This window comes from Myotis nattereri (assembly GCF_964212035.1).
Source record: "Myotis nattereri genome assembly, chromosome: X".
Taxonomy (NCBI): Eukaryota; Metazoa; Chordata; class Mammalia; order Chiroptera; family Vespertilionidae; genus Myotis; species Myotis nattereri.
Genome location: NC_138078.1, coordinates 34424747 through 34445897, shown reverse-complemented (window position 1 = coordinate 34445897; position 21151 = coordinate 34424747). Strand labels below are relative to the sequence as shown.

The following is a 21151-nucleotide window of genomic DNA, read 5'->3' as shown; positions in this document are numbered from 1 at the left end:
CTATAAATAGTAAGAAACAAAATATATTATATAAAATTAAAGGGTTTAATTTAACACTAAGATGTAATAATTATAAAGATGTATGTGCCCAATATTGGAGCATCTAAAGAAATAAAGCAAAAGGTAACAGCACTAAAAGGAGAAATGAACAGTAACACAATAATAGTTGTGGACTTGAATATCACACTCTCAACATTGGATAGATCAACCAGATAGAGATTCAATGAGAAAACAGTGGATTTGAGCAACAGTAAATGATCTAACAGACATATACAAAACATTCTACATAACAACAGCAGAATTCACATTCTCAAGTGCAGAATTCACATCTTCTAGGATAAACTATATGTTACAACATAAACAAGTTTTAGCAAATTCTAAAAGATTGAAATCATATCGAGTAACTTTTCTGAGAAAAATGGAATGCAAATAGAAATAAATAATAAAGCCAGAAAAGAATACTACCTGATGAATTGAAATGCACAAATTTTCATGAAAATGTTAGCAAACTGAATTCAGCAGCACTTTAAAAAGGATAATTTATCATTACCAAGTGGGATTTATACCTGGAAGGCAAGGATGAACATTGATTTATTTTTAAATATTGAAGCATCCTTGACTTCTAAGGGGGAGAGATCAACCAAAGGACTTGTATGCATGCATATAAGCATAACCAATGGATACAGACACAGGGGGGTGAGGGCATGAGTGGGGGGATGGGGGGACTACAGGGGGATAAGGACACATGTGTAAACCTTAATCAATAAAGGAATAAATAAATAAATAAATGTGATTCATCACATTATTAGGAAAAGAGAAAAAAGTAATTTCATCATCTCAACAGATACAGACAAATAATTTGACAAGATTCAACATCTGTTCATGAAAAAAGCTATTAAAATTAGATATATAAGTAACATACCTCAACAAAAAATGTCACATATGACAAGTCCACATTTAACATCACACTCAATGGTGAAATGATAAAATGCCTTTCTCTAAGAGGAAGAAGACCATGATGCTCACTTTCACCACTCTTATTCAACCTGTCACTGGAACTCCTAGCCAGGGCAATCAGACAAGAAAAAGTTATAAAAGGCATCACAATTGGAAAGAAATAAATAGTAGTGTTTTATGACTCTCTATATAGAAAACCATAAAGGCTCCAGACACATACACAGACACACAAACTGTTAGATCTAATAAACAAATTCAGTAAAGTTGCAGGATACAAAATCAACTTGCAAAAATGCGTAACATTTATTTTTCTTTTAATGTTATTGTTGGGACTGTGACAAATGTTCCCTTGTCCCACCCACCCCCATTGCCTCCCTTCACCTGGTTCCTGACCCCAATCCAGGGCTTCACCACCCTGTGTCTATAGGTAATCCATTTATGCATAGAAGATCTTTGGTTAATCTCTTCCCACTACACCCCCCCCCACTTCCCTCTGAGATTTGTCAGTCTGTTCCATGTTTCCATGCTTCTGGGTCTATTTTATTTATCAGTTTATTTTGTTCATTCAATTCCTTGTTTGGATTATTTTGATTTTTAGATTAAATTGTTGATAGATGAGTGTTTTTTTGCCACTTTCTTCTTCTTCTTCTTCTTCTTCTTCTTCTTCTTCTTCTTCTTCTTCTTCTTCTTCTTCTTCTTCTTCAAGAATACCTTTAAACCTTTCATGCAATACTGGTTTAGTGGTGATGAACTAGTTTAGCTTTTTCTTGTCTGTGAAGCTCCTTATCTGACCTTCAATTCTAAATGATAGCTTTGCTGGGTAGAGTATTCTTGGTTGTTGGTTCTTGCTATTCATCACTTTGAATATGTCTTGCCACTCCCTTCTGGCCTGCAAAGTTTCTGTTGAGAAATAAGCTGACAGACATATGGGTGCTCCCTTCTAGGTAACTAACTGCTTTTCTCTTGCTGCTTTTAAGATTCTCCCTTTTTCTTTAACCTTTGGCATTTTAAGTACAATGTGTCTTGGTGTGGGCCTCTTTTGCGTTCCTCTTGTTTGGGATTATTTGCACTTTCTGGACTTGTAAGTCTATTTCTTTCACCAAGTAAGGGAAGTTTTCTTTTGTTATTTCTTCAAATAGGTATTCAACAACTTTCTTTCCTTCTTCTCCTTCTGGCACACCCATAATGTGAATGTTGGTATGTTGGAAATTGTCCCAGAGGCTCCTTACACTATCTTCATCTTTTGGGGTTCTTTTTTCTTATTGCTCTACTGACTAGATGTTTTTTGCTCCCTCATATTCCAAATTGTTGATTTGATTTTCAGAATCCTATACTCTACTGTTGAATCCCTGTAAATTATTTTTTTATTTCAGCTAGTGTATGCTTAATTTCTGACTGGTCCTTTTTCATGTCTTTGATGTTCTCAAAAAGGTTCTTGAAATTCTTACTAAGATCCTTGAAAGTCTCACTAAGTCCCTTAAAACTCTCATTAATATTCTTGAGCAACCTTATAACCATTGTTTTGAACTCTGTATCTAGTAGTTTGCTTGCTTCTATTCCATTTATTTCTTTTTTTGGAGATTTCTTCTGTCCTTTCATTTGTGACATGTTTTTTTGTTTTTTTGTTTTTTTTTTTTGTCTCTGTATTTTGGCTGCTTCCCTGTGTTTCTTTCTATATATTAGATAGAGCTGCTATGTCTCCTGGAATTGGTAGAGATGCCTTGTGTAGTAGGTTTCCTGTAAGGCCCAACCTCCCCAGTCACCTGAGCTGGGCACTCCAGGTGTGCTCCTGTGTGGACTGTGTGCACTGTCTTATTGTAGTTGAGCCTTGATTGCTGTGGGCCACACTGGGAGGAATTGAATCCCAGTCCAATTGGATGTAAGAACCAGCTATAAGAATAATGGAAGAGATGCTGTGCAAGAGACATCCCTATAGAGGAGGACTCGCTTCAATGAGTCTTTGGTGCTTACCGAGTCTACCCTTTGAGTGTGTCACTTTGGATGTGTAGAGGTGTAATCTGGTATAATCTGAATATGTCCACCAGGTACACTGGCTCTGAGGCTTCCTGGGAAGTGCAAAGTCAACCACAGCCTGGGGCCACCTGGCAGGAGTTACAGAGCAATCTGCAAATGGCTGCTATTTACATTGGGCTTGGAAGTGCCTAGGTGCCTAGGTGAAGCCAAGCTGTCTTGGGCCTCTTATTTATAAGTATAGGGCACGCTGATGCCAGGTGATACTTGTTTAAGAGATTTTTAGAAAGTTTGAAGCCTGAACCAGGACAGGCCATTCATATGTCAAAACCACTGCAAAGAGCTTGGGTGGGGCTGCAAATTGAATAGGGTGGGTTCTCAAGGAATCACCAGGGCAGAGCCAACAGTGTGAGTCAAGCTGATGGAAACTCAGATATGGCTGCCAGTCAGCTCTGCAGTGTGGGAGGTTCCAGCACCAGAACAATGATCCATGTGAACACCCCTGTCTGGGAGAAATTCATGTTCTTGACCTGATCTCAGACAATCCAATTCTTCCCCAAATGTCCCAGGTTCCTTTCAAGCTGCCATCCCAGCATTGGAGCCTAAAGGAATCGAGTGAGTCTGAGTAAGTCTGCATGCTGGCTCTCTAAGAGGAACTGCCTGGGTCTCCAGTAGCCCCTGTGTCACTCAGCCACAATTCCCACTGGTTTTTACAGCCCAAAGTTATGTGGGCTTTTCTTTCTAGCTTTGGATCTCAGGACTGGGAGAATGGTGTGGGATTGGGACCCCTTATTCCCCATGAAAGGCCTCCACAGCCACAATATTCCCACATGAGTATGTCAGACCAGCCTGTTCTGTGCCTCCACCCCTCCTACCAATATCGATGTGCTTTCTTCTTTAATTGTCTAGTTGTAGCACTTCCGTCCAGCCAGATTTCAGGTGGTTCTGACTGATGATTGTTCTGTATTGTGGCTGTAATTTTTTTTAAATATATTTTATTGATTTTTTACAGAGAGGAAGGGAAAGGGATAGAGAGTTAGAAACATCGATAAGAGAGAAACATCAATTAGCTGCATCCCACACGCCCCTTACTGAGGATATGACTGCAACCAAGGTACATACCCCTGACTGGAATAGAACCTGGGACCCTTCAGTCCGCAGGCTGACGCTCTATCCACTGAGCCAAACCGGTTAGGGCATGTGGCTGTAATTTTGATGTGGTTTTGAAAGGTGGCGAGTTCCAGTGTTTACCTACTCTGCCATCCAGTAACATTTCTTTACATTAACAATAAATTATTTGAAAAACCAGTAAAGAAAATAATCCAATTTAAAATAGCATTAAAAACAACAAAATAATCAGGAATAAATTCATCTAGGAAGTAAAAAATCTCTACTCTGAAAATTATAAGGCATTGATAAAAGAATTTGAAAAAGACACAAGTAAATGGAACAGCATCCTGTGTTCATGGATGGGAAAAACTAATATTGTTAAAATGTCCATACAACCGAGACCATCTATAGATTCAATGCAATCCTTATCAAGATTCTTGTTGCATTTTTTAGTGACGTAGAAAATAATCCTAAAACTTGTATGGAACCATAAAAGACTCTAAATAGCCAAAGTAATCCTGAGAAGGACCAAAGCATGGGCATCACAATTCCTAATTTCAAGCTATACGAAAAAGCTATAGTAATCAAACAGTAAGGTACTGGCATAAAAAAGAATTCTTATTCATATATGCATAACCCATGGACACAGACAATAGTGTGGTAAAGACCTGGGGCAGAGGGTGGGGCATTCTAGAAGGGGTCAATGGGGAAAAATATGGAACATATGTAATACTTTCAACAATAAAGATTAGAAAAAAGATGCATAAGCCAACAGAACAAAATCAAGATCTCAATATATCAGTGCATTTACTATAAACCAATATTTGATGAGGAAGCCAAGAAAACTCAATGGAGAAAATATTTTCTCTTCAATAAATGGTGCTGGGAAAACTAGACTTCTATCTTACACCATTCACAAAAATTAACTCAAAATAGATTGCATACTTAAATGTAAGACTGGAAATCATAAAACTTCTCAAATAAATCATAGGAAAAATCTCCTTGACATGGGTCTTAGCAATGATTTTTTTGGCATGTGACTATTAAAGCACAAGCAAGAAAAATAAATAAATAGTAATATATGTGGGACTACATCAAACTAAAAAACTTTGCACAGAAATAAAAAAGATCAACAAAATGTAAAGACAACTTAAAGAATGGGAAAATATTTGAAAGCCATGTGTCTAATTATGGATTAATATCCAAAATATATAAAGGACTAATAGGTGCATGAAAATGTGCTCAACATCACTAATCGAAAAAGGAAAATGCAAATCAAAACCGCAGTGGGTGGGTGGAAGGTAATCAACCAAAGACCTTGTATGAATGTATGCATAAACCATGGACACAGACAACAGAGTGCTGAAGGCCTCTATCCTTATTTTAAAAAGCCTAGTGGCACTATATTAATGGGGGAAAAAAGTGGACATATGTAATAGTTTCAGCAATAAAGATTTATTTTAAAAAAAACCATAGTGGTATATCACCTTAAGTCTGTTATGATAGCTATCGTAAAATAGAGATAAAAAATGATGACAAGAATGTAGATAAAAGGCAACACTTGTGCATTGTTGGTGAGATTATAAATTGATGCAGCCACCATGGAAAACAGTATGGTGGTTCCACAAAATATTAAAAATAAAGCTATCACATGATCCAGCAATTCCACTTCTGGGAATATATCCAAAGTCAGTGAAAACACTTTGTCAAAGAGATATCTACATCCCCATAATCATAGCAGTATTATTTATAATAGCCAAGATATGGAAATGGCTTACGTCCATTCACTTAAGTTGTTTCCATATATTGGCTGTTGTAAATAATGCTGCTATAGTTATATGTGTATTAGAAAAACTACATATATGTATTTGTATATATGTAGTTTTTACTATATATAGGGTGTTCCCAAAGTGTATCCATATTTTAAAGCTGATAACTCACTTAATTTTCACTCCTTTTCATGTTTAGCTGATTTAAAATAATGGGTGAAGCCAGGCTAAGCTTTGAACAGAGAAAATATAGTGCCACTAGACTTTTTAAAATAAGGATACATAAAAGATAAGGTTTATTGTACAAAACTGGCAACAGTTGATGAATTGAGGGTGTACAAATGCCGAATGAAATGATTCTTGATGTGTGGGATTCCATTGTTTCACATTATCAGCAGTGCCTGGACCAGAAAAGTCATCAGTTTAAAAGCAGGCATTGACAAAAAAAGAAAATACTCATTTCTATAGATTCTTTTAAATTTTAAAAATTAACTGTGTGTTAATAAACACTGAGTTTATAATCATTCAAATCATGTATACATTATTTGGGGACACCCTGTATGTGTAGGATAAATATTCATCTCTGAAAAAGAAGGAAACCTGGTATAGGTGACAACATGAATGGACCTTAGGGGCACTATGCTAATTGAAATATGTCAGACAGAGAAAGACAGATACAGTATTATCTCATTTATATATGAAATATAAAAAAAATCTTATAGAAAAAGAGATCAGACTTGTGGGTACCAGTGTTTGGAGGGATTGGATGAAGGTGTTCAAAAGGTATACACTTTCAGTTATAAGATAAACTAGTAGCCTGGTGCATGACATTCATGCATATTAAAAGGGAAATAATTAGAGGAACTATTTTAATATTGCTATTTGCCCTTTCTTTATAATAGAAGTATCAGAGATGAAAGAAAATTAGTAAAGTGTATATGAAAATCTTCCTCCTGTCAGAGTCTGGGGCATGCCGTGGGACCCAGAGTCAAGTTCCCGCCCACCCATGTGCACCTCGAAATTGCACGAGACCCAGACATGGCCAGCCCCAGCCCCATTGGGCGAGATCCAGAATTGGCTTGCCCCACTCCCATCAAGCCCCGCTTGGTGGGGGTGCAGCCTCAAGGCCCCCAGGGAAACCTCAGGTCCCCTGGCCCAGTGCCAGGGCATGGGGGCATGGCCTGAGGTTCCCCCAGCCCGGCACCAGGGTAGGAGGTGCAGCCTAAGGTCCCCCAGCCTGGGGCAGGGGGTGCAGCCTGTGGTCACCTGTCAAGCCCTGTTGGGCTGGGAGCATGGTCTGAGGTCCTCCAGTCAGGCACCAGGGTGGCGAGTGCAGCCTCAGGTCCCCCAGCCTGGGGCAGGGGGCACGGCCTGAGGTCCCCCGTCAAGCCCTGTTGCATAGGGAGGCATGGCCTGAGGTCTCCCATCAAGCCTACCAAGCGGGGGGTGCAGCCTCAGGTCCCCCACCCCAGCCTGGTGCCACATAGCCTCATGTCCCTGCTGATCACTCATTACAGCTCGTTACAGGAACCCCACCTTCGATGTGAGCTCAGCCATCTTGCATTATGGGAACCCTGCCTGGGCAGTGGATGCAGCCATCTTGTAACAATGTGACAGAGTGAGGGTTAATTTGCATATTACCTCTTTATTATATAGGATAAGTACTAGGAATGTAATGTACAATATAACTATAGTTACCATTGTTGTATGGTATATTTGAAAGTTGTTAAGAGAGAAGCTCCAAGAGTTCTCACCACAAGAAGAAAAACACTGTTATTAACTAAAACACTGGATATTAACTACACTTATTGTGGTAACTTCACAATATAAGTAACTGAAATAATTATGGCTGTACAACTTAAGTTATGCAGTGCTGTATGTCAATTATATCTTAAGTAATCTGAAAAAAATATACAAAAATAATAACTAAAAAAGAAAAAGAAAAAGATGCAATACTCCATATTGATAAAATTTAAAGAAATTCTCATTAGATACAGAAATAGCATTTGACAAAAATAAATATCCTTAAATGATAAAATCACTAAACATACCAGGAATAAAAGAGAACCTCCTCATCCTGACAAAGATCATCTACATAATCCAACAGGTGACATCATATTTAACATTTTCCACCTAAGACCAGTGGTTCTCAACCTTCCTAATGCTGCGACCCTTTAATACAGTTCCTCATGTTGTGGTGACCCCCAACCATAAAATTATTTTCATTGCTACTTCATAACTGTAATTTTGCTACTGTTATGAATCATAATGTAAATATCTAATATGCAGGATGTATTGAGGCGACACCTGTGAAAGGGTCGTTCTACCCCCAAAGGGATCGCGACCCACAGGTTGAGAACCACTGACCTAAGACCATCAGGAAGAGAAAAATATCTTGTACCACTTCTATTCAACACTGTACTAGAGTTACTAGCAATTAGCCAAGAAAAAGAAGTAAAATTTTACACAAGTAAAAGCTATCTGTGCTTGTCGATGGAATTCACTGTTGTCTACTATAAGTAATATACTAGTTTTCAGAATACAAGTTTGATATACAAAAATCAATGAGCAATCCAACAATTATATTAGGATAGAAATTTCATTTAAAATAGCATCAAAAAGAGTTATATACTTCAGAATAAATTTAACAGAATAAATGCAAGCATTATCTACTGAAAACTAGAACAAATTGTTTAAAAATTAAAAAAGATGTAATAAGTGGAAAAGTATACATGGATCGGAAAACTCAATATAATTAATATGGCAATATTCCCAAATTTCTATACAATGGAACATAATCTCTATATATACTCCAGGTGGCTTTTTTTTTGCAGAAATTGACAAGGTGATCCTAAAAGTCATATGTAAATGCAAGGTACCCAGAAGAGACAAAATGAATTTGAAAATAATTCAGTTGCAGGACTCACTTCCCAATTTCAAAACTTATAACAAAGTTACAGTAATCAAAACAATGTTCTATTAGTGTAAAAATACACATATATAAATAGATATGCAAATGGACAGATTATATTCCCAGAAATAAACTCTTACATATGATCAATTGATTTTGAGAAGAATAGCAAGAGCATTCATTGGGGAATGTATAGTGTTTTTAACAAATAGTGCTGTGACAACTGGATATACATATGCAAAAAAAATCAAAGTTAACTCCTCCTTCATTCCATATGCAAAAACTATATCAAAACAGATGAAAGACCTACATATAAGATACACAAATATAAGATTCCTAGAAGAAAACATGTCAGTCTTCACTACTTTGCCTTAGATATTTTCTTTGATACAACACCGAAAGCATAAGTGACAATAGGTATATTGAACTTCATCAAAATTAAAAACATTCATGTATAAACATTACCCTCAAGAAAGTGAAAAGACAGCATATGGAGTGGGAGACAATATTTGCAAATCATAAATATAACAAGAACTAATATAGAGAATATATAATAAACTGAATACTTACAACTCAAAAAGAAAAACAATTAAAAATGTGCCAATTATCTGAATAAAAATTTTTCCAAATAGAATATTCACATGGCTATTAAGCACATGAAAAGAAGTTGACATTATTAGCTATCAGAGCAATGCAAATCAAAACCTCTATGAGATATGTAACACCCACGAGAGCCACCATAATCAAAATGACTGATATAAATATTGGTTTGGATGTGGAGAGACTAGATCCCTTATACATTGATATGGGAGTGTAAAGTGGTACAGGCACTTTAGAAAAAGTTTTGTCAGTTTCTCAAAATGTTAAGCATAGATTTGCAATATGAACTAGAAATCCATTCTTAGATATATACCCTGAAGATGTGAAAACATAGGCCCCTACAAAAATTTGTATGTGAATGTTCATGGCATTATTCACAATAGACAAATGTAGAAAAAATCCGATGTCCAGTAACTAATGAATGGCAAAATACATAAGGAGTAATATTGTAGAACAATAAAATGAAGTATTGATACTACAACCTGGACAAACCTTGGAAACATTATGGTAACTGAAAGAAACCAGTTACAAAAGACCACAAGTTGTACAATTCCATTTGTAATCATATCTAAAATAGCTAATTCCACAGAGATAGAAAAAATATTAGTGATTGTCTACTGCTGGGATGGGGGATTTGGTGTGCTAATTGGTACATAGTTCATTTGTGAGGTGATTAAATGTTCTAAAGTTAGATTAGGGTGCCACTTGAACATCTCCCTGAATATATTTTTAAAAACTTAATTATACACTTCTTTTTTATTTATTGATTTGAGAGAGAGAGAAGAGAGAAGCATCGATTTGTTGTCCCACTTATTAATGCATTCATTAGTTGATTCTTGTATGTGCCCTGACTGGGTATCAAACCTGCAATTGTGGAATATCAGGACATTCTAACAAACTGAGCTACCTGGCCAGGCGTACTGGTTAATAATGCCGATTTTCAATAGGTGGATTTACACATATGTTCATATATATGCAACTTGATATGTATGCTATTTTGTTGTATTTACAGCAAACTTCAAAACTTCATATGTCAATTTTTTGAAGGTGTTAACATCATAGATATTTGTACACTTAAAAATGTTGAATTTAGTGCCAAAAAAAGAGCATCTGAGGGAAATTTTAATTCATTATTTTGAAGTAAAGTGCTGCTGAAAGTTATCGTATACTTTGGGAAGCTTATGGTGAACATGTTCCATCTCAAGGTACTTGTGAACACTAGTTTAAATGCTTAAAAAATGATGATTTCAGCTACCTGGCCTCCAAAACTGGGAGAAATAAATGTTTGTTGTTTGATCTACCAGTCTATGGTATTCTTGCTATACCATAGCAACCCAAATAGACTAAGATGCTAAACCTGATTTACTACACTTCCCCAGGCTGCCTTGTTTTCCCCAACTATCAACTAATTAAAAGAAAGTGTGGAGGGGCAAATGATGCCCCAAGGGTTCTAGGCAAACAGTCTCTCCCATACTGTCTCAAGTCAAGTTGGAGGAGGTCTGGTATAATATAAAGAGAAATACATGGGATTTTAATCAATAGATGATGGTGAAGTTGATAGCTGATCTCCAGTCTTCTCTCAGCCAGCACTACAGCTATTATTTCCCCCACTACAATATGATATTGCAATATTTTACTTGAAATAGAATATAAAGACCTAAACTAGCAATTTAATTGACTTTCTAACTATGATGTTGTAAGTATCAGAAAATTTATACCACAGAGCATGCAAGGAGCCTTGCCCAGCTTGTGCCATTTCTTTTTTCTTTTCTTTTTTTAAATATATTTTTATTGATTTCAGAGAGGAAGGAAGAGGGAGAGAGAGATAGAAACATCAATGATGAGAGAGAATCATTGATTGGCTGCCTCCTGGATGCCCCCAACTGGGGATCGAGCCCACAACCTGGGCATGTGCCCTTGACTGGAATCGAAACTGGGACCCTTCAGTCTGCAGGCCGACACTCTATCCACCAAGCCAAACTGGCTAGGGCATTGTGCCATTTCTTGATACACCATTCCTGAGAAGTAGATGTTATTAACTATATTATACAAATGAGAAAACTGTCACAAGGAAGGTTATGTCACTTGCCCAAAATCACACAAGTAGATTTTAGGAAGATGGCGGCGGTATAGGCAGACACATCCCAGGTCCTGTCCCGGAGCAAATGGGGTGAGCAGCTGAAACTAGTAACATCCACCCCGAATTGGCGAAATTGCTCAGCTGGTGAGACGGTTTGTAGCCGGGAAGAGCAGAACTCCCCTGGAAAGGTAAAAAAAACCAGGGATTTGGGCAGGAAAGTTTGCCAGACCTCTGAACCCAGAGAGTCGGAGGGAGATCACCTGGCAGACAGCCGCGTCCCTTGGGACAGGCACAGCCCCTGACAGGGGAAAGGAGAACCGCGGGATTCCTGGCGCCGCCTGGGGAATTGAGAGCTGGGTTCTGTGATCACAGAGGACTGTGCCTAAAGGGGGCAGCCTGAAGAGCTGACCAGACCATGCAGTCCCGGTAAGAGAAGAAGCTTACAGAAACCAAGCCTTTCCCGTTTCCGAGGCCAGCGTTTGTTTGTTTGTTTTTACTGAATCCTGTTCATGGGACATTTTGGATACAGACACTCACCTGTGCTGAAGAGAGGGAGAGTGTGCGGAGTGGAATCTGGGGAGAGACTGAGGAGAGAAGGGGGGCCGGGAGAGGTGGCAGCGAATTGAGTGCCGAGACACCCCTGAGCCCAGGTCTGGGGCAGACATTCTCTCTGAGAGTGAGACTCCTCCCCCCAGCCCCCAGGCAAGGAGCACAGCCACACCCAGATTCCACCCTGTAGGAGATCAAGGATTAAAATAACCTGATCAGTCCCTGGGAGTTAACAGGGTCTGGCCTATAGAGGGATTTTCAATCCAAGCAACAACACAGCCCCGGTAACTAACTATTACGCAGCCAGCTCTGGGCAGTGAACCTCCACTGGACAGAGAGGCCCTATAGCCTCAGAGGCCAACCCCAGAACACTGCCACCCAGAGGCTGACCCAAAAACTGACTCTTTGCTAAACACAAAATAAGGCAGTCTGGGAAACAAATGCGGCTTGCTTTAAAATAAGGACTGTGGTTTACAACACAGAGGAACAGTGTATCGCAGGGAAACTCAACACTCTCCTGAATACCTGGCAGGCCTAAGGCGAGCCACACTGAAGAATAGAAGAACCGAAGGACCTTCACTACTGCAATTTTTTTTTTCTTTTTTCACCTTTTAACTACGAAACCAATTTTTTTCTTTTTTTCTGTTTTTTTTCTTTCTTCTTTTTTCCATCACCTGATTTTACCCTTTTAATTACTACCTTCTTATTTTTAACAAGTATTATTACTGCTACCATTTTACCATTTTTTTAAGTGCCATTTTATTTTCTCTTTATTTTATTTTGGGATTAGTGTTCTCCATTCTATTTTCATCGTTATATTATTGGTTGTTTCTAGTTTGCATTCATCTCCAGGGAGCTGTTGCTGGAATTTGTTGGGATTAATGGCTGTTCTATAGGAGTATTCTCCTCATATAAAATAAGTCTCCTCCCCTCTTCCACTTCATTCTCTCTTTTCGCTCTTTTTTTTTTCTTTTCTTTTCTTTAGTCGCTTTTATTTTCTCCCTCCTTTTTCCCAATTTCATTTTTGCGCTCCTTTTTTTGGTCCCTACTTTTCTTTTCTTTTTTTCTCTTTTATCTTTTTCTCTTCCTTCTTCCTTATCCCCTAATTCTCTTAATTCAGGTGGTCACCTTTATTTGGGGTTATTAATATCGTGAATATATTTGTGTGTAGTGCCTGGTACGTGGTGCCTTGTTGTGTTGTATTTTGTGCCTTTAAATCAACGCAGCAGATCCAAGCAACAGAAACCTCCTGAGCACCAACACCCTCTGCTGAGGAACAGCAGCTGTACGTGAAACCTCACCCCACCAGCCAGAAGAGCCACCACAGCTGTGAACAGCACCCACCAGAGGAGCTGCTGCCAACTGAAGAGCAGCTGCTACCGCAACCGCCTGAAGAGCAACCACAGAACAAGGAGTCACTGCCACCAAGGGAGCAACCACTGAACGACTCAACGTCTAGATATGTCAGTGAGATCAAACATGGGTAGACAAAGTAACCCCCAAAGGAAAGAGAAGGAGGACTCTCCAGAAAAGCAGCTAAGTAATACAGAGGCATGCAACATGACAGAAAAAGAATTCAGAATAAGGGTCCTAGAGTGCATAAACCGGATGGAGGAAAAAATCGACAACCTCTGCAAGAAGCTAGAAGAAACAGATGAAAAAATCAACAACTTAAGTAAGACCCAAGAAGAAATGAAGAGTGATATAGCTGCAATGAAAAACTCCATTGAAAGTATCAACAGTAGACTAGGAGAAGCAGAGGACCGAATTAGTGAATTAGAAGACAAGGAAGCAAAACACACCCAAACTGAACTGCAATTGGAGAAAAAAATTAAAAGACAGGAGGAGAGCCTAAGGGAGCTTTAGGACAACATGAAACGAAACAACATACGAATAATAGGGGTACCAGAACAACAGAAGGATGAACAAGGATTAGAAAACCTATTAGAAGAAATAATATCAGAAAACTTCCCTGAGATGGGGAAGAAAAAAGTCACACAAGCCCAGAGAGTCCCAAACAAGGTGAACCCGAAAAGACCCACACCAAGACACATCATAATTACCATGGCAAACGTTCAGGACAAAGAGAGAATCTTACAGGCTGCAAGAGAGAGACGGAAAGTTACATACAAGGGCTCTCCCATTAGATTGTCAAATGATTTCTCAACAGAAACACATCAGGACAGAAAAGAATGGACAGAAATTTACAAAGTGATGCAAAGCAAAGGACTGAATCCAAGAATACTCTATCCAGCAAGGCTATCATTCAAACTTGAAGGGAAAATAAGAAGCTTCACAGACAAAAAAAGGCTACGGGAGTTTATCACCACCAAGCCAGCAATACAAGGAATGCTAAAGGGACTGGTATAAAAATAAGAAATAAAAAGCTCAGAAAGAAAACAGCCACACAGATAAAGAAATGGCTACAAACAAGTACCTTTCAATAATAACTTTAAACGTAAACGGACTAAATGCTCCAAACAAAAGACATCGAGTGGCTGAATGGATAAAAAAAACATGAGCCATACATCTGCTGTCTACAAGAAACCCACCTCATTAGAAGGGACTCACACAGACTGAAAGTGAAAGGATGGAAAAATATCTTTCAGGCAAATGGAAAGGAAAAGAAAGCTGGGGTAGCATACTTATATCGGACAAAATAGACCTCAAAGTGAAGGCCATAATAAGAGATAAGGAAGGCCACTTCATAATACTAAAGGGATCAATACAACAAGAAATACAACAAGAAGATATAACTCTGGTAAACATATATGCACCCAATGCAGGAGCACCCAAACTCATAAAAAAACTCCTGGAAGATATCAAAGGAGAGATCGACAACAATACAATCATAGTAGGGGACTATAATACACCACTGACAACACTGGATAAGCCCTCTAGACAAACATTCAGCAAAGATACAGCAATCCTAAATGACTCACTAGATCAGATGGACTTAATAGACATCTTCAGAAAACTTCACCCCAAAGCCAGGGAATATACATTCTACTCAAATGCTCATAAGACATATTCAAAAATAGACCATATATTGGGTCACAAGCAAAGTATCCACAAATTCAAGAAGATTGAAATCATAAAAAGTGTCTTCGCAGACCATGATGGCATAATATTAGAAATAAACTACAATAAAAACAACCCAAAATACTCAAACACCTGGAAGCTGAATAGCATGCTATTAAATATTGATTGGGTTACCAATGAAATCAAAGTAGAAATTCGAAACATCCTGGAAACTAATGACAATGAAAACACAACAATCCAAAACCTATGGGACACAATGAAAGCAGTCCTGAGAGGGAAGTTTATAGCTCTACAGGCCTATCTCAAAAAAACAAGAAAAAATGGTAGTAAATCAGCTAACTCTACAACTCAAAGAATTAGAAAGAGAGCAACAAGAAAACCCCAGAGTGAGCAGAAGGAAGGAGATAATAAAGATTAGAGCAGAAATAAATGACATAGAGACCAAAAAAATAATACAGAAAATCAATGAAACCAAGAGCTGGTTCTTTGAAAGGATAAACAAGATTGACAAACCTCTAGCCAGAGTCACCAAGAAGCAAAGAGAGAGGACCCAAATAAACAAAATCAGAAACGATAGAGGCGAAATAACAAGAGACCCCACAAAAATACAAATGATTGTTAAAAAATACTATGGACAGCTCTACTCCAACAAACTAGACAACCTGGAGGAAATGGACAAATTCCTAGAAAAATACAACATTCCAAAACTCAATCAGGAAGAATCTAAAAATCTCAACAGGCCAATAACTATGGAAGAAATTGAAGCAGTCATCAAATAGCTTCCAGCAAACAAAAGCCCAGGACCAGATGGCTTCACAGGGGAGTTTTACCAAACATTCAAGGAAGAACTAAAACCTATCCTCCCCAGACTACTACAAAAAATTCAAGAGGAAGGAACACTTCCAAGCTCATTCTATGAAGCCAGCATCACCCTAATACCAAAACCAGGTAAAGACAACACAATGACAGAGAATTACAGGCCAATATCCCTCATGAACATAGATGCCAAAATCCTCAACAAAATCTTAGCAAATCGGATCCAGCAGTACATCAGAAAGATCATACACCATGACCAAGTAGGATTTATCCCAGGGATGCAAGGATGGTACAATATCCGCAAATCAATAAACGTGATACATCACATAAACAAATTGAAAGAAAAAAACCACATGGTCATATCAATTGATGCAGAAAAAGCATTTGACAAAATTCAACACCCATTTTTGATAAAAACTCTCAGCAACGTGGGAGTAGAAGGATCATACCCCTACATAATAAAAGCCATATATGACAGGCCCACAGCCAACATCATACTCAATGGACAAAAACTAACACCATTTCCCCTAAGAACAGGAACAAGACAGGGATGCCCCCTCTCACCACTCCTGTTCAACATAGTACTGGAAGTGTTAGCCATTGCAATTTGGCAAGAAGAAGAAATAAAAGGCATCCAAATTGGAAAAGAGGAAGTAAAACTGTCCTTATTTGCAGACGACATGATATTATACATACAAAACCCTAGAGACTCCATCAAAAAGCTACTAGACTTAATAAATGAATTTGGCAATGTAGCAGGATACAAAATTAACCCCAAGAAATCTGAGGCATTTCTATACACCAATAGTGAACTTTCTGATAGAGAGATTATAAAAACAATCCCGTTTACCATCGCACCAAAAAAATTAAGCTACCTAGGAATAAACTTAACTAAAGAGGTAAAAGACCTCTACTCAGAAAACTACAGGACGTTGAAAAAAGATATAGAGGAAGACATAAACAGATGGAAGAACATATCGTGTTCATGGATTGGTAGAATCAACATCATTAAAATGTCCATACTACCCAAAGCAATCTATAAATTCAACGCACTTCCCATTAAAATACCAACGGCATACTTCAGAGATCTAGAACGAACTCTCCAAAATTTCATCTGGAATAAAAAAAAGACCCCGAATAGCTACAGCAATCTTGAAAAAGACCAAAGTCGGTGGGATCTCAATACCAGATATCAAGTTGTATTACAAAGCCACTGTTCTCAAAACTGCCTGGTACTGGCACAAGAATAGGCATATAGATCAATGGAATAGAATAGAGAGCCCAGAAATTGGCCCGAACCAATATGCTCAATTAATATTTGACAGAGGAGGCAAGAACATACAATGGAGCCAAGATAGTCTCTTCAATAAATGGTGTTGGGAAAATTGGACAGATATATGCAAGAAAATGAAACTAGACCACCAACTTACACCATACACAAAAATAAACTCAAAATGGATAAAGGACTTAAATGTACGACAGGAAACCATAAAAATTCTAGAAGAATTCAAAGGCAACAAAATCTCAGACATATGCCGAAGCAATTTCTTCACTGATACAGCTCCTAGGGCACTTGAAACTAAAGAGAAAATGAACAAATGGGACTACATCAAAATAAAAAGCTTCTGCACAGCAAAAGAAACCATCAACAAAACAACGAGAAAACCCACTGTGTGGGAAAACATTTTTGCCAATGTCATATTTGATAAGGGCCTAATCTCCAAAATTTATAGGGAACTCATACAACTCAACAAAAGGAAGATAAACAATCCAATCAAAAAATGGGCAAAGGACTTAAATAGACACCTTTTAAAAGAGGATATTCAGAAAGCCAAGAGACATATGAAAACATGCTCAAAGTTACTAATCATCCGAGAGATGCAAATCAAAACAACAATGAGGTACCATCTCACACCTGTCAGACTGGCTATCATCAACAAATCAACAAACGACAAGTGCTGGAGAGGATGTGGAGAAAAAGGAACACTTGTGCACTGCTGGTGGGAATGCAGACTGGTGCAGCCACTATGGAAGACAGTATGGAGTTTCCTTAAAAAACTGAAAATGGAACTCCCATTTGACCCTGTGATCCCACTTCTAGGAATATATCCCAAGAAACCAGAAACACCAATCAGAAAGGATATATGCACCCCTATGTTGATAGCAGCACAATTCACCATAGCTAAGATCTGGAAACAGCCTAAGTGCCCATCAGTAGATGAATGATTTAGGAAAGTGTGGTACATCTACACGATGGAATACTATGCTGCTCTAAAAAGGAAGGAACTCTTACCATTTGCAACGTCATGGATGGAACTGGAGAGCATTATGCTAAGTGAAATAAGCCAGTTAATGAAGGAAAAATACCACATGATCTCACTCATTCATGGATAATAGAGACCATTATAAACTTTTGAACAATAATAGATACAGAGGCAGAGCTGCCTCAAACAGATTGTCAAACTGCAGCGGGAAGGCCTGGGAGGGTTGGGGGGCAGGAGGTAGGGGGGTAAGAGATCAACTAAAGGACTTGTATGCATGCATATAAGCATAACCAGTGGACATAAGACATTGGGGGATAGGGGAGGCCAGGGGACTGTCTAGGGCGGGGGGATAAAATGGACACATATGTAATACCCTTTGTAATACTTTAAGCAATAAATTAAAAACATAAAGAAAGAAAGAAAGAAAGAAAGAAAGAAAGAAAGAAAGAAAGAAAGAAAGACAAAAAAAATCACACAAGTAGAAAGTGGCAGAGCCCAGATTGAACCAAGGTATATCAGGCTCTAAGCCCATGCTTGAAATTATGTCAGACTGCCTTTCTTTAAAAAGATTACTCTTTAAAAATTAGCTAAGTTTTATTCCATTTAAAATTATTTATATAAATTAAATCCCTTTGAAAGTTTTTTCAGGAAAAAAATAGAGACTATAAAAAGGTATAACTATTGGATAAATTGCCCTTATGGAAACAGTAAGCTTATGAAAAATTAAAAATTAAAATTTTACTCTCAGACATCCAAATACTCTAATGCATCTAACATTGTTAGGGTGTATGGTAAAGCAGGGGAAAAAACATGATATATTTGAGTTGTATTGTAATTCTCACATGTGCTGACTGTGTGATCCTGGGCAAGTTATTGGAATGTGGATTAAGTATCTGTATGTCTAGATTGTCATGGAAATTAAGTGAGGTCAGGTATATAAAGTAAATGCTGATGCCTGTGTAAAACTTTCAAAAATGCTAAATGTATTGTTAATACTAGTGGCCTGGTAGACAAAATTCATACACATTAAACGGGAATTAATTAGAGGAAATATTTTAATATTGCTATTTGCCCTTTCTCTATAATAGAAGTATCAGAGATGAGAGAAAATTAGTAAAACATATATGAAAACCTTCCTCCTGTCAGAGTCTGGGGCACACCACAGAACCTAGAGTCAAGTCTGTGCCCATTCATGTGCACCTCGAAATCGCATGAGACCTGGACCCAGACAGCCCCACCCCCATTGGGCTAGATCCAAACTTGGCCAGTCTCGCCCTTATCAAGCCCTGCCAGGTGGGGGCACACCTTGAGGTCCCCTGTCAAGCCCTGCCAGGCAGAGGGTGCAGCCTCAGGTCCCCTGCCCTGGTGCTAGGGCAGAGGGCAAATCCTGAGGTTCCCTGTCAATCCCTGCCAGGCAGGGGGCATGGCCTGAGGTCCCCCATCAAGCCATGGCAAAAGGGTGGGGGGAGTGGCCTGAGATCCCCTGTCAAGCCCCACCAGGGGGGGTGCACGGCCTCAGGTCCCCTGGCTTGCCACCAGGACGGGGTTGCAGCCTCAGGTCCCTTGGACCGGTGCCGGGGTGAGGGGCATGGCCTGAGGTCCACTGTTAAGCCTCACCAGGACGGGGTGTGGCCTCATGTCCCTTGGCCCCTGTGCCGGGGTGGGGGGCATGGCCTGAGGTCCCCCGTCAAGTCCTACCAGGTGGGGGGTTCACTTTGAGGTCCCCTGTCAAGCTCTGCTGGTCTGGGGGTACAGTCTCATGTCCCCTGGCCCAGTGCTCGGGCAGGGGGCATGGCCTGAGGTCCCCCATCAAGCCCTACTGGGTGGGGGGCCCACCTTGAGGTCACCTGTCAAGCCCTGCTGGGCTGGGGGTGCGGCCTCAGGTACCCTGGCTCAGTGCTTGGGTGGGGGCGCATCCTGAGGTCCCCCGTCAAGCCCTACCAGGTGAGGGGCAAGTCCTGAGGTCCCCTGGCCTGGCACCAGGGCAGGGGGAGTGGCCTGAAGTCCCCTGTCAAGCCCCACAGGAGGGCATGGGGGGAGGGCACAGCCTCAGGTTCTTGCTGATTGCTTGTTAAGGCTCATTATGGGAACTTGGCCTCCACTGTGAGTGCAGCCATCTTGTGTTATGGAAACCCCCAGCCTCCGCTGTGGGCACCACCATCTTTGTGGCTGAGTGATGGTCAGTTTGCATATTCTGTCTTTATTATATAGGACTAGAGGCCCAGTGCACGAAATTTGTGCATGGTGGGGAGAGTCCCATCAGCCCAGCCTGCACCCTCTCACAATCCTGGACCGCTGGCTGCTAACCACTCACCTGCCTGCCTGCCTGATTGCCCCTAACTGCCCCATGCCAGCCTGATCACCCCCAACTGCCCCCCACCAGCCTGGTTGCCCCCAACTGTCCTTCCCCTCCCCCCCGCTGGCCTGGTCACCTCACACAGCTTGCTTCTTGGTCATTTGTTGTCGCTCACTAGCCACCCTGCCAGCCTGGTCACCCACGCAGCCTGCTGCTCGGTCGTTTGGTTGCCCCTCACTGCCCCCCCTGCCAGGCTGTTCGCGCCATGCAGCCTGCTGCTCAGTCCTTTGGTCACCCCTCATTAACCCCCCTGCCAGCTGGGTTGCCGCACACAGCCTGTTAGTCTTCCATTTGGTTGTGATGGTCACTTAGGCTTTTATATAGATAGATTGTTATTAAAAACTAAACTGAAGGGGTAAAAAAAAAGTAGGGAATGAAAGGATGTGTTGGGGAAGAACTTCATGGTATGATTCGATGTTAGTTTAAGCATGCTTTAGGAAAGAGCAAATACAGAAAAATCGGTAGACTCTCAATAAAAAAAATGATTACTAATAATGATGATAGAATCCTCTTCTGTTAGGGCTAGGTTAGTTCTCATATTCTGTTATTGCTTTTCATTTTGAAGTAGAGTATTAGAAAATGAAGGGAGTTAAGGTAAGTTTATTTTTTATATTAATTGAGAATAGCCAGGAAGCATCTTAAATCCAGAGAAAACTTAAATATTGTGTTTGAACAAATTAGAGTCTAGCTAATATCAAGGAAAAAGGGCAAATATTCACGCTCTGC

At 39.6% G+C, this 21151-nt stretch overlaps 1 protein-coding gene across 1 annotated transcript in view; it reads right to left on the bottom strand.

Annotated features, from left to right (window-relative positions):
- The window catches only part of HDX (highly divergent homeobox), a 151321-nt gene that overhangs the window by 88831 nt on the left and 41339 nt on the right, over positions 1-21151 (bottom strand). The window lies entirely within an intron of this gene.